Source organism: Malaya genurostris, chromosome 3 (assembly GCF_030247185.1).
Source record: "Malaya genurostris strain Urasoe2022 chromosome 3, Malgen_1.1, whole genome shotgun sequence".
In the NCBI taxonomy this organism is placed as follows: Eukaryota; Metazoa; Arthropoda; class Insecta; order Diptera; family Culicidae; genus Malaya; species Malaya genurostris.
The window spans coordinates 123,196,326-123,213,320 of record NC_080572.1 but is presented as its reverse complement, the minus strand read 5'-3'; the positions used below and the strand labels follow the sequence as shown (position 1 = coordinate 123,213,320).

Sequence of the window (16,995 nt, the reverse complement as noted above, 5' to 3'; positions counted from 1 at the left end):
ATAAAGTTCGATAGAGAAAGAAAGTATTGCGCATCCAAGACGTTGATGTCGAACATGTAATTTAAAATTTTCTTATCCCTCCTAAACCGGCATCCTTCCATAACAATTCAGCAACAGAACTGTCCATCGAATCGAAGCTAAGAAAAATTATCGGATATTTGCGCCTGCATGATTTATTGATTTTTATTCTTATTAATTTGGTAAGAAGGCTATTCATTATGATCATTCGTATTTATCATAGAAAAAAGCAAAGAAGAGGTGGCGAATTTTTTGTCTATGAGATACGGAGATCTATTTAGAATTTGTTTTATTTAATATTTTGAGTTTCATATTGAATTTAATATGGTTTTTGCTTGTTTAGAATGACACTTTAATCTGACAGATTTGTTATAGCTAAAAAGCACTTCAAAACACATTTGATTAAAATTTAAGCCTACCATCTGTAAACATGAATTCTTCGACGTTCAACGTATCCCGTGTCTCACTTTCGATAAATAAATCATTTTATCTGTTATGAGGTTCTCTTCAGTTCACTAAAACGTCTTACTATTAATAATTTTTATAATAAGTTCATAGCTTTAATTCATAAATTTCCAGGTTTGCAAACCATGATGTTGAAATATTATCGTATGATTTACCGAAATCATGCAGATCTTCGACAGTTGTCAGTGCATCAGATTTTTCCTGATATCAGATCAATTGACATGTAAAACTATTTTTTTGTCTTTTTGGTTGTCGAAAGGTTTTCTGCTTAATTATATTTTCAATATTGACATTGCTTACACTTACTTCATTTTTTTATTTATATTTGGTATAGCTGTCAAGATTATGATAACTCTTAACAATAATAAACTTAACAAGTTTGAGATATCATAATATTGACAATTTTGTGAGGAGCCACGTAAGTTGAAAACCTAGCTTTGATTGCTGGTTCATAATTAATTTGACAAAAAAAAATTCCCCGGGTAAGAAAAGTAACGCGGTCGAGTCCATATATATTTTTTATTAGTTATACAGATTCTAACCTTACGGTCATTTCGCCTCTTCTGGCCAGTATAGATTTCTGACCCTATGTACGGGGTTGGGAATCGAACCCAGGTAAGCTGCGTGAAAGGCATCGACTAACTGATAACGTCCCCTGAGTCCCATATCTAAGGTAACTTAATCGCAAATTTTGTTTTCTGCACGGAACCACCCGCGATCCCATTTCAACCAGAATATTAGTTGTTTTTCTGAAGTCGATTGGTTAAAATTTGGTACAACTAATCGATTATTGTTTTAACTAAACTGTCATTTTTGTTTTTCGATTAGCAGAAACGATGGTTGAAACAACTAATTCAACTGTTTGAAAAAAATATGCTGTCAATTAGTGAGGACACATACCTTTCAATTTCAACAAATATTTTAGTTGAAATAACTGGTGTTGTTATTGAAACAAAATTCTGTTAGTTGAAAAATAAATCGGTTTTATTTGTTTGTTTGTTTTGAGATCAGTAAAGATCTGAATTCTAAAAAAATACTTCTGATTCGATCGGAAATGATTGATGTAGAAAAACGTTTTTAATCAGCAAAAGTGCCCGGAGGGGCGAGTGAATTAGCGAAATTATTAAATTTATCTAAAATGATGCCTTCAAACGGTTGAACTAAAGTTATGCACTGATAATTTTAGTCAATTTATATGAGCTTGGGTGCATCAACCGCTGGGAATTGGAATTTTGCGACGGCAATTCAAACGCGCCATTCAATCGCAGCGCGTTCTGTGCGTTTGAAACCCTTCGCTCCTGTTACTTTTATAAACTAAATTCATGTCAAAAAGCGTTTTATTGCTAATGCATGAACATTATCATCGGTATCAAACAGCTGGAAGTAAAACAGTCTGCTGGAAGTAAATAATGATCGAATTTGAAGCATAAAATTTTTACGCATACCTGAAAGATTACGAGATGATCATTCATTAACATTTTCTAATTTGTCACCAAATCTTTTTCATGTCAAACAAGGTTAACTTTATCACAACACCGCTGTTAGATAAACACTTGTTATCATAAAATTCTCAAATCGAATGAACACAATTTCACCAAACGCTTTAACCATCGATGTTGTTTTCATTGACATTTTGAAGCGACGCGAACAGATTTCAACTAAAAAAGTTGTTGATTTTGCATTGCAATTATTGTTTTGCTTTCAACTGTCTCCGGCATTTGACAGCATTCAAAACAACATATTTTTCAACTACTTGAATATATGCAAATCAAAAACCATTTTGGTTGAATCAAAAAGAAATTAGTTAAATCAACTATCGCAAAAATCAAGAACTGCGATATCGCAATTTTATGATCGAAGGGTTCTCCGTGTGCTGTCTCAATTTAATTTAACAGGTAGTTTCCATGATCGCATGAATCGTGCCACATAGTTCCACCCAAATTTTCCCACAAACATAATTTTAAGTTGAATTCAGATTTATAATCCCGAGGCAGATCCAATATGACCTGTCAATATTGGTCCATATTACGTGGAAAACTTCATTGATCCAAATACACATAATGGGAATGACAGTACTAGCCCGTTTGACTCTCTTCGCTCCAACTTTATCTCTGGGTGAACTTTCTTTCGCAGTTCGATAGGAGCCTGAGAGCGGTTGATAAAAATTGATTTATATTACGTAGAAAATCCCAAGTAGATTACAAATAGATTCAATGACCGCATGAATCATGTTGTACCATTTTACCCTAATCTATCCTTTATCTGAGTCTTAAAATTTCGCTCCAGATTTGGAAAAAATTTCGAATGTGACTAAGAATAAAACAAAACTTATTCACAATTACCCTATTTTCGGTATCCCAAAGAAAGTTTAACCAGAAATACAACTTATGAAATAAATTGGGGTAAAACGGTATAACGAGATTCGTGCGGTCATTGAATCTATTTGTAATCTTATTTTGAAGTCTATTTTCGTAATATCAATCAATCAGCAATCAGCCTCCTTTCGGAATGCGAAAGAAAATTTAACCAAAGATACGATTTATGAAAAAAATTGGGGTAAAACTAGTTAAACAAGTAGTACTGTCATTCCCATTGCATTTAATTGGATTACATAAGTTTTGTAGGTAATATGAACCAATACTGCACGGAAAGACCGATATCAGCATTTTGGCGAAAAAATTAGTTGATTTTCTGATTTTAGTTAGTTATTTTTTGAGACAACTAAAAAAATCTTACTTTTGCTAATTTAGATTTTTTAATTCTAATTTCCTTGATAATAATAAAACATTTATTGAAATGGCTATTTTTTTAGTTGAATTCACCAATTGTCATTTCTTAGCTAAGGCACACTTCATATCCATTCAACTAATTTTTTAATTGAATTAGAGAAACAAAACGTTGTTTTCAACCAACATAAATGGTTGAATTGGTTTCTGCAATTTGCAGCTATATGGCGCTCTGTCGCCGAAATAACGCTAACACCGTAATGACTACTAGCCACTAGATGGCCGAAAAAAATTTCAGTCGCGGTTGTCTTTTCTATATTGGCAGGTATAAATACGATGTTGTATTGGAAAAAAGACATGAGCGAAACATAAACTTCTTTTTGAACATTTTTCTTCTAAATCGCTGTTTTCTTCATTCGACTTCGCGAAATCGACTCTCTCACTGAAAACTTTGAGCACTCGGAAAATAAAAACCGAATACAAGTAGTACATCGAATGGCGTGGCCCGGAAGGTTGGAAGATACAAAAAACATCATTTGACATGTACAATTAGAGTGCAACATGCGTAAAACATCTAAACAATTTGCAAGCAGTTTCAACAAGACTGTCCATTTTAGCTTTTTAATGGATTGTTTTGTTTTGACACTTCTCATGAATTTTGTGGCTAATAAACTGGTGATAGATAAATAGAAACAAATTTTTTGATTTTAAAAACAAAATTAGTTGTCAATGAGAATTTCGTGTTGGATTGAAATATTGCTGGTTTGTGTTCAGAATATTCGCCAACTAAACACATTCTCTAAAAATAAGAGTTTTTTTCAGCAAATAAATTCTCAATTTTAACTAATTTTATAGTTATTTTGGAAATTTTGTTGTTAAAATCAACTAATTCAAAAACAGTAATACGAATTAGGCGCAGAGCTAATTTCGGTCGTTCCGTGTGGTAGATCGTATTAGATCTACTTTTGGATTGCAGATCATATTTTAACTGAATATTATAACTAAAAAGGAAATGGGGTAAAAGGGTACAATGAGTTTACTGCTCTCATTAAAACTATATGCAATCGATTTGTTACACTTTTTCTTCACAATCACTATTCGCTCTTCCACAAGTACTTCGGTTTTATGTTATATAGCTAAGCTTGAATACAATACAGTACAAAAAGGGAACTTAGGGTAAAATGAACATGATACCGTTTCGTGCGGTCCTTCTAAATACATGGAATCGATTTTACTGACATCAAAAATGTGCTTTGTGGTCAGCTGTTGTCTAAATTTCAAACGCATATGATCTTAGGGCTCAAAATTTGATTGAGAACATTTTGTTATTTGCATTCCCAATAATTTATGTAACAGATCGGCTGAAAAGTTCGTATCGTTTTTATGAGAGGGCGCCACTAGAATTAAATCCATACCATTTTCAGTTAGTACCAACCTTCAAAAGATACGTGTATAAATTTGACAGCTGTCTGATTATTAGTTTGTGAGACATTGCATTTTGAGTGAAGCTACATTTGTTATTGTGAAAAAAATGGCAAAAAAGGAATTTCGTGTGTTGATGAAACGCTACTTTTTGATGAAAAAAAGTGCCGCCGATACCAAAAAATGGCTTGATGAGTGTTATCCAGACTCTGCACCGGGCGAAGCAACAATTCGTAAGTGGTAATTTCGTACTGGTCATATGAGCACCGACGATGAACGCAGTGGACATCCAAAAGAGGCTGTTACCGATGAAAACGTGGAAAAAATCCACAAATCGATTTTCAATGACCGTAAATTGAAGTTGATCGAGATAGCTGACACCCTAAAGATATCAAAGGAACGTGTTGGACATATTATTCACGAATATTTGGATATAAGAAAGCTTTGTGCAAAATGGGTGCCGCGTGAGCTCACAATCGATCAAAAACAACAACGAATTGATGATTCTGAGCAGTGTTTGGAGCTGTTGAATTGCTCCCTCATCCACCGTATTCTCCAGATTTGGCCCCCAGTGATTTTTTCCTGTTCTCAGACCTCAAGAGAATGCTCGCTGGTAAAAAATTTAGAAGCAATGTAGAGGTTATCGCTGAAACTGAGGCCTATTTTGAGGCAAAGGACAAATCGTACTACAAAAATTGTATCGAAAAGTTGGAAGATCGCTATAATCGCTGTAACGCCTCTGATGGCAATTATGTTGAATAATAAAAACGAATTTTGGCAAAAAAAATGTGTTTTTCTATTAAACGATACGAACTTTTCAGCCGAACTGTTATAATGCATAATTTTTGTAACACCAAAGCAGTAAACGTGTCCTTATTTAGTACCAAATTTTTTTCATCAAAACCAAGGTTGAGTGTATCATTAAACTGCTGATCGATAAACACTTGCTGTGAAACCAACGTACACAATTTTCGCAAACGTTCCATCGATGTCGTTTTTATTGACATTTTTAAGCAACGCGAATGGATTTCAACTAAATGAATGGCTAATTTTACATTGCGATTTTTGTTTTGCAGTCTCCGGAATTTGACAGGATATCGCTCAACTACTTGAATATATCAAATCAAAAACCATATTGGATAAAAAAAATAGTTGAATCAACTATCGCAAAAATCAAAAATTACAATACCGTAATTTTATGAACGAAGGATTCTCCGTGTGAAAATAAAAAAAAACTGAAAATACCGACTGCCAACTGTTCTTCGGTGGATTTCAGTTTAGGAATTTAAATAAAACATATAATTTCAAAATTTCTCTCGACAAATATATGTTTATTTATTATCTTTACCTCAAGGTATATTTAATCATTTAAAAAATCGACCAGTGAAAATTGGTCCAAAGGATCAGGTGTCATATGCCATTCGACTCCATTCATCGAGCTAAGCAATGTGTGTTTTTGTATGTGTCAAACAATCTCACAATGTTTCTGGTGGTCTCATATGGAATTCCTAAATTTTATCCGGATCCGACTTCCGGCTCCGGAATCATAGGGTAAAGTGTGTTCAAAATGGTATACCGTCACTTAAAGCGGCGAAACAAACAACGTTAAAAAATTTCTAAATCGGCCATAAAACTACTCCAACCGGTAATTTTTATCAGCCAAACAAACCGATTCAGGATATTCTTTCAAGAATCGAAAAAAAATATTTTGAAGAATGTCACAGTATTATGCGTAGGACGTAAGACAACCTCGACCAATACTAGTGCCTTTAGAACACTTCACTTAAGACACGAGGATAGATACATTTCGATGCAAACTTATCGTAAGCAATTTGGAATTACACACATTACTACATTCTATCGTCGTTACCACGAATCACTGAACACCGAAATGTAGTCTACGAACATGTGCTTACATAAGTCACGCAAAAAATCACAGTGATGTCACCTGCCACGACAGCACCATAGATTTCGTTTTCACTTGTACCATTCGCGCTTCCAGTTTATAACATCAAGCCAACTGTATACATTTTAGCCCATTTTCTTGCCCGAGGGACTGTGCAAATGTGGTTCTTCATTCAGTCGTGTTTTTCATGTGTTGGTACGTGTTTGTAAGCCTGTTTTCCACAGTTCTTTACCCTCGTCCTTCCATTCGTCCTCTGCCAGATGATAGCGATATCTTGTTTGATTTATTATTTTCCTAGAAGTTTTCATCCGTGTCTTCACATGAATTGGAAACCATCACCGGAAATATGGAAAGCAACGGAAGACAACTACAAATAAAAAGGCGACATCACCACAAAAACATATGAAATCAATGGTGTTGATTTATGCTCGGGTTTGCAGAAGGGTAGTGCGCTTTCTATACTTCATGCTTTGCTTGTCACAGTGATGCCATCACCTCCATGTCAGTCAGAACGAAACGTGGAAGCAAGGAAGTTTTGATCACGATTCAATGCAATGCCTTCACCATTCAGTAATATGTGTGAATCGATCGATTCGCGAACTACACATACTTCATACTGTGTTCGGCAAGCAGTGCGGTATATCGATACAGAAGTGTTGATGGAGTTTCTGCTTGATTGGATATCAATTTGTTCAGTATTTATTCAGTCCTTTACGCAGAAAAGATGCGATTTCCATAAACCATCCTTACTTTACCGGGCGAAACGCACTTCTTCTAAAATGAATTTAACGAGATTTGGATTGAAAACAATCGATTCCTACTAACGGATCAGCAGAAAAAACGTTTTTTTTTTTCTAAATCTTTCGTATTCTATATCTGCCTTATTATAAAAATGTTTGTTACATATCATACTGTCTGGAAAATGGAAATATTGTCTTTCATTCTACAGGAATATTTTTTAAGTAAACGTGAAAATTAAGGAGTAATCAACAGAAGAGAAAGTAAACAAAAAACGTGCTTAATCCACCTAGCAGTGAGATGATACCTTTTTTATCAATCCGTATGTGTTTTTTGCATGAATATTCTTCGGTGTTTTAATTCTCATGATATTGTTTTAATGACCGTCGTTTCAAGCGGCAATTTGAGATTTTAATCACTCATTACTCTGTAATGTCTAAACTGCAAATCGGATCGAATTTGAATCTAAACGTGTGATAATCGTTTGAACATGTCGAAGTAAGTTCCACTCTAGAGTTTACGGTTATTAAAGGTACTTCCAGAGCCGGTATTCAGGAACCATGACGAATGAATATGACGAATAAATGCAAAAAAGCATTTCGAGATTGTCATCTTCTATATCGGTTTGAATTTTAAAAATTCATCATCCTGTAATTCCAGAATCGGAAGGAAGTGGCTTTATTTGAGAAAACGATTGAGCTTTGAGAAACGATTCGATACTGAAACCGGAATTGAATAATCGGGGTAGCCGAGGACAGATAAATTCACCTCAGTAGCTGTAGTTTACAATTGTTTCAAAATGTTTGAAAATCAGTGTTGACATCTTTGAGACATCGTAGTGCGAATTAAATCCGAATCGAAAACTGAATACCCCTAAAACTGGAATAAGTTTATGTGGTTATCGACTATCCAAATCTGCAAACCCGATAAACCTGATTAATTTATGTGAAATAGATATTTTTATACTAATCACCCTGTATCCCCTGAAAAAGGATATTTAGAAACAATTGTATGTAACAGTATAAAAAATCATGTTTCACGTTGCTCCCGAGCATTGTTTTTTATATTCAATAATACAATATAATATTAAGGCACACTGCTTAAGCTCTAAGATGCCAAGGGTATTTTCTAATCTTAATTATCGTCTAACTTAAAACTAGAATAGTATCATTATGTAATGTAGTATCGGGGTCGCGAATTCTGGCGATCGGTAGTGGCCGGTGAGTTGAATTTAGCATGAGAGTCTTCCAGATGGTGTTGGTAATTATACATGTTGGCCGCATTCTTCGGTCCGTGTTGCTCCGCGGGAAACACCCCCAGGCTACGAAGGCCCGGCGGGTGGCCCGCATGCTGGTCATCGACTGGAGCGGTCTTCCGTGGGCGGTGATGGTGATGTTACGGAAAAGAATGAAGTAATAAATATTGTGGGGAACGGGGTGAAAAGGGGGTGAGGGAACAAAATGTTTGAAAACGACAGAGATCTAATTAGTTGTCATCGAGATGGAGAAAAGACGGGGTACGAAAAAGTTAGTGACAAAAAAAAGATCTTGTTAGTTCCAATGAAGATGGTAGACAGGGGCGTGGATCAAGAGAATCATGCGGATGTTTCTATCGAACCTGTAGGTAGAAATTATACTTTCTGAGCGAGATATAACAGATTACACTTGTATATTAATGTGTTTGAGTCACTGGTATATGAGAAAAGCATTGTTTTGTCATTTTTGTCGCTTACACAAAAATTTTGATATCGCCGTTAAAAATGGATGTATTTTAACAATCTATGGCTTGTTGGATAGTTATTATCGTGCGGAATCTGTTCTGTTTTCAAGGTTAAGTGTGACAGATTCTGTCAAAAAATTGGGAATTTTGACATAAAACTTCGTATAACTTAAAAAGTAAACATCCGACCTCAAAACCAGTCAATAGCCTTCTGGGTGACGTGAAGACCTTTCATTTGCAACTAGTTTGACAAAATCGGTCCAGCCATCTCTAAGATCTCGACTTCTTTGTTGACAACACACATACAGACACACACATACACACACGGACATTTACTCAGTTTATCGAGCTGAATCGATTGGTATATGACACTCGACCTCGGAAAATTTTTCTAAAGTTTGAGCGAATTTTATACCTTTTTTTATATTATTAAAAAAGGTAAAAGGTGAACTTATGAAATGTTCACGTTGAGGATTGAACAAATCCAAAACAATATGGTCGGTACGGTATGTACAAATACTTTTACGCTTCAAAAAAATTTCTATGCATCATTTAAACTAAATCGGATATAAGTCAGTGGTGACGCCTGGTGGTGGATAGTTATTCCCGAAGGAAATATCTCTTGAATTAACTCGAATTTACTTTTAGTATGAGATATTTTAACTCGAATTCTATCTCAATTCATAAATTTTATAAGTGGAACAGTCAAGCTTGCGACATTTCGTGCATTTCTATGCCATCGAGCATTTTAAAAAGATTTATGTTTTCAGATATTTGGGATGATTTTTCAGGATTTAGAATCTTCTAGTTAAGCTATGCGCGATTTAGCATAGGGAATTTTTCACGAAGAAAATTTTCGAACAGTTACCGCTTGGTGAAGTCGTGTCGATCGGTGCCCTACTAAAGACTGAAAATACGCATGCTCTGAGTAATATAGGGTGATAGTATAGGGTATAGAGCCCATAATCCACACTACACAGTAACTTTTTTGGGATGCATTCATAGCTCTTGCAATGCTTCTGGCTACTCTTCAATCCAGATGCGGCAATTTTGCTTGTTGACGTATCCATTCAACCAGAAATGAGCTTCGTCTAAATGAATGGATCTTCCTACAATTTTGCCAGCGCTGATTCATGATTAAATTATACACCAAACGACGATTCTTGATTAAATTATAGACCAAACTGAACAAATTTGACAATGACACAAGACACGATTCACACGTTATCTGTAAGAAATAGTGCTTCCAAAAAGATACCAGCAAAAAAATCACCCTGTATGATTTCTTAGCAATTTCCAATGTTAGTGATCGAGTTATTGGAAAGTAGGCAACGGAATAACCGAAATCGGTTTGTTTGACCGTCTACTGATAATGAATACCGATTAGAGTAGTTTGGAGGTCGATTTAGAAAATTATTTATGTGTTTTGTTTCGCCCTTTGATTGGTGGTAAAAAATGTTTAACACACTTTATCCTATAATTCCAGAATCGGAAGTCGAGTCCAAATGAAATTCAGGATTTCATTAAGAAACCTCAGGACCTTTCATTTGAACCTAAGTTTGTGAAAATCGGTCAAACCATCACTGAGAAAAGTGAGTGAAATTCATTTGGGAAAATATGATCACTATACCCGATGCCTCCGGAATCGGAAACCAGGAACCAACTTATAATGACTATCGAATGGAACAAATTTGAGACCAGTTTAGAAAAAAATACGTTTTTTGTTTCGCCCTTTTGGGTAGTGCTATGAAATATTTAACACACTTTACCCTTTAAGTCCGGAACCGATAGACTCATCCAAGTGAAATTCAGAAGTTTAGTATAAAACCATATGACCATTCAGTTGAATCTAAGTTTGTAAAAAACGGTTACGCCATCTCTGAAAAATAACATGAACAATCCTACTACGTTCGATGCTTTAGCGCCTGAGAACCCTTACTTGTCTATTTATAGCAGTTCAAGGAAGGTTCCCAGTCGTCCAAGACCTTCGGTAGAACAGGTCTTAAGATCTACTCGAATATTCAGCAGTTTATGTACAGTTTTTCAATGATACTCAGTTTTTCAATGCTACTGTTTATGTACAGTTTTTCAATGCTACTACAGTTTTTCAATGCTACTCATACTCATCGTATTGCTACATACTGCTTATTTGTGTGTTTTGACCTTTTCCGGAACATTTCCAGTCGTCCATGAACTTCATTGAGAACAGGTCTTAAGATCTACACGAACATTCATCAGTTTACGTATAATTTCCATGCTGTTCATAGTCCTAAAGACTGTCCCAGAAAGTATGGACGCACTTTGATTTCGCTGTTAATAATTCACAAGTGTTAGATATTCAAATTTTATTCGATAAACTGATAATATTAGACTACAACAACAGAATATTATTCTCATCATTTGCTACTTAGCCATCGTAGACTAGCTGGCGCACCTTCTTGCGAACGTTTCTCATTAAATTCCGTACAGACTTCTTGGCGACAAGTTTTGACACTTTTTTCCAATCTTTTTCGAACTGTTGAATGGTTTCGGCTGCCGTGACATGATGTGCCTAAGATGTAACCTCGTTAATGCCCAAAATTCCTCAATTGGTCGAAGCTGTGGGCAATTTGGTGGATTCATGTATTTTGGGACGAAAGTGACATTTTTGGTAGTATACCATTCTACCGCTGATTTCGAGTAGTGGCAAGAAGCAAGATCTGGCTAGAAGACAACAGGATCCTTGTAGCTTCGAATCATGGGTAGAAGTCGTTTTTGTTAACATGGCTTGATGTATATTTCGCTGTTCATTGAAGGGTTTCGAAATCTTACCGCAGTTACAAATTGCTTGCCAGACCATAGCTTTCTTACCAAATTTTTCGACTCCAATCGATGTCTCGGACTGGTTTAACACTTGCCCTTCTCGCACCGTATATTATTGTACCCGGCAAGGATTTGTGATCAAGTTTCATGTAGGTTTCGTCATCCATGATTATGCAGCTCGAATTTCCAGCAAGAATCTTTCTGTTTCTTATAGGTTCAAAGATACAAACGTTCTTTAGCACGAAGAACATTTGGCTTCGAAGTGCTCACTTCTTTGGCCACATCCCGAACTGAAACCTCCTCCTTTTGTATACGTTTATCCAACTGAGGGTTAGCAGAACCTTTTTTCGACCCGTTTTCGGTTTATCCCCAAAGATATTATCTTCACCGAACTTCCTGATTGCATTTAGCACGGCTTTTTCACTTACTCCTACCATTTTTGCTATCTTTCTCAGTGACAGTCCGCGTTCTGTGCACTATTTGTACACAAATTTTCGACGTTGTTCTGCTGATAGTCCACGCATTTCGAAACAAACTAATGAACACGAATAAACAACTGCACAAGTGGTTAGAGAAGAGTGTAAACAACAGGAAGCAGCCATAAAAATTGACAGATTCTGAACCATTGCGAAATGGCAGCAGTTTATGGACGCAACCAAAACTTTCTGGGACAGTCTTTATTGATGGCATGTGACATCACGAATTTGGACCAAGAACGATTAGGTCGTTAATGCACTTTGTTACACTGGTAGATCTTAAGACCTGAACTACAGGTAGTTTTTGGATGGATCATCGGTTATGTTGGTAGACCTTAAGGCCTTTTCCGAGGAAGTTTTGGTAAAAAAAAGTCGCGTAAATTGAGGTTTTAGTGTATATGACAGTCGAAGTGTTTATGACACTCGGCCCTGCAAAGTAATTTCATAACCTTTCTATATGAGAAAGGCAAAAACAAAAAAAGCAAAATTATGCTCTACCAAGACTTATAATTAATACTGATGAAAGTTATATATAGTTACCGAAATGAGTATCAGTATATGTTCATTGCGGTTAGTATTTTTGACTTATGGAATCTGTAAATAATTTTAGTAGAATTGGGACAAACTTAATACACAACAAACCGCATTATAATCACATTGTTTCTAAATACTCAAAAGCGAATTAAGCAAAAGGGCCTTGAAATAAGGCTTCTGCTTCAGTGCTTGTTTTTGTTTCATCTTCAATTCGTTAGTGCAACAAAAGTACAAATAGAACAGCATAAAGCCATAGCAAGAAGCAATGAATATCAAAAAATCAATTTTCAATTACCCAATTAGCAAACAGTCCAAGTGATTTAACTGGAATAAATTCACAATTCAAACATGAAAATTATTTCATTTTCAATGTCACTGTGATCGGTCGTGTCATACATGTAACTCTGCAATTTTTCACTAGTTCACTATACATGTGATGCCTTTAAGTAATTCTGATGAAACATCAATACATTACATTCTTATTGATTAATCAATTAAATAGACGATAATCGCTTAAGACAAAGTTTACGATTTTAAGATGAGAACCAGGTTGACAGCATGGTTCCTAGTAAATTAGGTTACCTTCCAAAGCTTTAGCATGCTTATATGATAAAGATGCCTCCGTTTTTCCCGTTTCATGGTACGATCGTGGTAAATTGCCCAAACATGCCTACAACAAGAGAGCAATCTCACCGGTCTAGAAAGTGAAAAAGTTGAAATCCATTTCTCACTCGCTTGCCTTTTAACATCACTACCGTGAACCAGAGTTGTAAGGGTATCTTTATCGGGGAAAGGGATCAGAAACTGAGCAGCCGGCCATCCCTTTTCACTCAGAAAAAAGATTCGGGCTTGCAGAATAAATCACCATAAATCATTTTTCCAAATGATTCATCCTTCCTTTCATGGTTTCTTTTCTCTTATAGAATCGTTTCCTGCCACGTTGGAACCATACGCGAAGGCCTAAACTATACGGCTATGTCTCTCAGAAGGAGCTGTAACGCTTTGTGGCAATATTAATTCGTAGCGTCAAGGATTACGTCAATTGAAAACCGGAACAACGATAAAGGAGTAAGCTTCCGGAACTGTTTCCGAAGGTAAGCATTACGTTTCACTACGTCTTTTCGTGTTGCTCTAGAATACATCTATAGCTTAGCCACGCACTGTTTTGAGTAATATTATAGCTCTCTAAAGTAGAACCCCAGTCAAACACCCATATTTTCTTTGTGTTCTGCTTTCATCATGGAACATATTTTTCATCTCTGATAATGTGCAATACATTCTAGTTACTTCGAATGACCGTAAAAGCTAAAAGATGTCTGTTTCAGCTCCTATCATTCTTCCATGCTTGAAACGGGAAATCTGCCATATTCTTTAAAAATATTGTTATGTTTCAATCCATTAAATGAGGATTAGTCTGATGTATAGTATAAATATTTTGCAGCAGATCTTGTTCAGATTTTGTTGTGCATTAAGAATCCTATCCGGCGTTGAGGAATGTTTATCATGGCTCAGCTTCTTTCAGTAAATAGCTTTATTTCATTTTCATCTCCATCGCGTGAACATTTGAAAAGCGGAAGTTGATATTCCCTAAGCGTCAGCTTTGGGGTACGTGATTCGGAAGTCGCTATTAATCCGAGGTAAGCATGCCTACAAAATTAATTCTGTATCATTTTTTATTGAAAAGATTTCGTAAGAATGTGAATTGTGTATGATGCATGGCTTTATATAGTAAAATAAGATCGACAGCTCTAAAAGCATACATCCTTTTTTCGGAAGCATGGTGCTATTGAATTTACATCTAGATACCGATCATCGAACTTCTTTCTCTTATAAAATTATTTTTCTCAAGATTAACCATTTCCGTTATGGTTTATTCTGCATATGTCTGTTATGATGACGTATGATGTCCTATTAAACACATTTAAATTGGAGATAGATTAGCTATAGGTACAAACTACAATTCGTTTCAAGCTGTTACATCCTCAATCGAAGCTTTTAGCAATCACGACGTGTTCGATGAAAATCATCTGGCATGGTTGCATTATCCAACAATCTAATACGATCCAGACACTGTAGAATACGTTGCAGTGCACTGACCATGACGGCATGCTTAGCATGCCTTAATTGAGTTAATTAATTAGTTAGAAATAAAACTCGTAAATTATATCAGAGTTGGATTAAGAGTTACCTATCGTTTCCGTTGCTATCAAACACAAGAATACACTGAATTTAATTATATATTTAGTTACACTAGTTGCCCTGTAGTTCGTGTTAATGTCTAATAAAATGAATAGTGGAACGCATAAATCTGAAATATTCCGGAACATTGACCAAACACTTGTTTATGGGGTTGTTTATAGATTTTTCAATACATCATTATTATTTGTAAACGATTTTAACATGTGATAAATTGTTTGAATAAATAAATCCGAACCATATAATAACACTATAACTGAAACAACGTTTCATTGAACAAATGAAATGACCCTAATTCAGAAAAATCGTAATGATGGCAAATTAAATGCTATCACTACTCGCTGGACACAATTATTTGTTGTCATATATTCTCTTAAATAATACTATGGGATCCAAATTGCTGGAGGAATCGGCTTTCGAACGGAGCCTCGGAGACAAATATATACTATTCGACTCAGCTTGACGAAATCGGGGAATGTATGTATACGTCTGTCACTTATGATTCCGGAGATGTAATGGTAATGATGGTATGATAATTTTGAAAATTAGTGCGCATAATATTGTCTCCTATGAGAAAAACAATTTCGCGGCATTTTTTATAGAAAGCAGAAGGCATTCAGCATTTATAACACTTCTAAAATTATATAAATTAAAAATAGATGTTCAATTTATTGATCAGCACCCAATTTTCATACTGATTCTGCTCATAATGACTAAGTAATGGGATGTTTTCACTGCAAAGCAAAGTCTTGGCATTACATTCCTTTTGTGGAATTTGGCCTTTCTGTTTCAACAAACTTTGCAGCCGATTCACAACGTACAGAATCATTGCATGACTAGTACTACGATTCTACTGACACTAAGCGTCCTTCCAAGTCGAGGCTCGAACATATGACAACTGGCTTGTAAGACCAGTGCCCTATGCATTGAACCGCCAACCTAAAAATGTTCTGTCTGGAATCATGACGAATGTGCTCGTCTCGAATGTCTTTAAACGTGTTTATTGTATAACATGCTAGGACGAGGGATAGTGCAAGCACGGCCCTTCCACCGGCAACAATGTTACACGGAAAGAAATCCGTTGCTGCTGTTATGATTAGAAAATCATGAAACCAATCATTTCAACTTATCATGAAATCATGAGCAATAAGTCTTCTCCCATGAAAATTAATTATTGTTCGAAAATGCGTTACTTGAAGAATGCATTTCTTTCAAAGCTCGTAACTCTAATTTTCTACCAGGATATCACTTCGAACCCTCTGCCTCAAGTGATGTGATAGATTAATACATTAATGGTAAAGCAAAAAGCAGACATTGAAAAGCAAGACCTACTGAAAATGTTTACTTGATCCTGAAGCATGTTATTAAATAACCGTGTTGCTTTACCCATCGGCTGATAGAGAATTAAACATAACATAAAAATAAAGATAATGAACCGAAAATTGACATCATGAGAGACTAAGCACAGTTATGCTTATCATTTGACAAACATCAATGTTAGATTTTGTTCGAATGTATTCTTACATATTTGATGCGATCATTATTGCTAGAATAATATTCCAAGAGCTAGCGTTTAATTCGATTGTGAATTTGGAACACTAACAAAAATCAGAGAAATATTTTGTTCAACCACTTTGATTAATTTGTTTCATAGATATAACAACACAAGCTGTATTGATATACCTAAATATTATGAATAAGACGATTTTTTTTGCAATAATTCGACATAGAGTTTCTTTTTAAGAGGTTTGATTCACTCGTGTTTTTCATGCAGTTCGTTTAAGCGTTTAAATTCTGAAACACAAAATCAAAACTGAAGTAATGAACGAAAGTAAACACGTTATCTCTTGCGTCGTCGTTTTTTTTTTAAAGAATATTTTCATTTTAAAAGAAGTTCGTCGTACTTTTCACTGAATTTCTATTACAAAAATGAACATCGTTGCTAAAATCACACATAACGCCTGAATTTATGTTGCAAAAATTACCATCGTAG

The 16,995-nt window shown here is 35.3% G+C and overlaps 1 protein-coding gene across 1 annotated transcript in view; it reads left to right on the top strand.

Moving 5' to 3' along the window:
* The window catches only part of LOC131438257 (potassium channel subfamily K member 6-like), a 249,166-nt gene that overhangs the window by 141,307 nt on the left and 90,864 nt on the right, over window positions 1-16,995 (top strand). The window contains exon 3 of the mRNA XM_058608134.1: window positions 13,730-13,900. The gene's annotated coding sequence lies outside the window, so the exon portion shown is untranslated. The remainder of the gene's footprint in view (window positions 1-13,729; window positions 13,901-16,995) is intronic.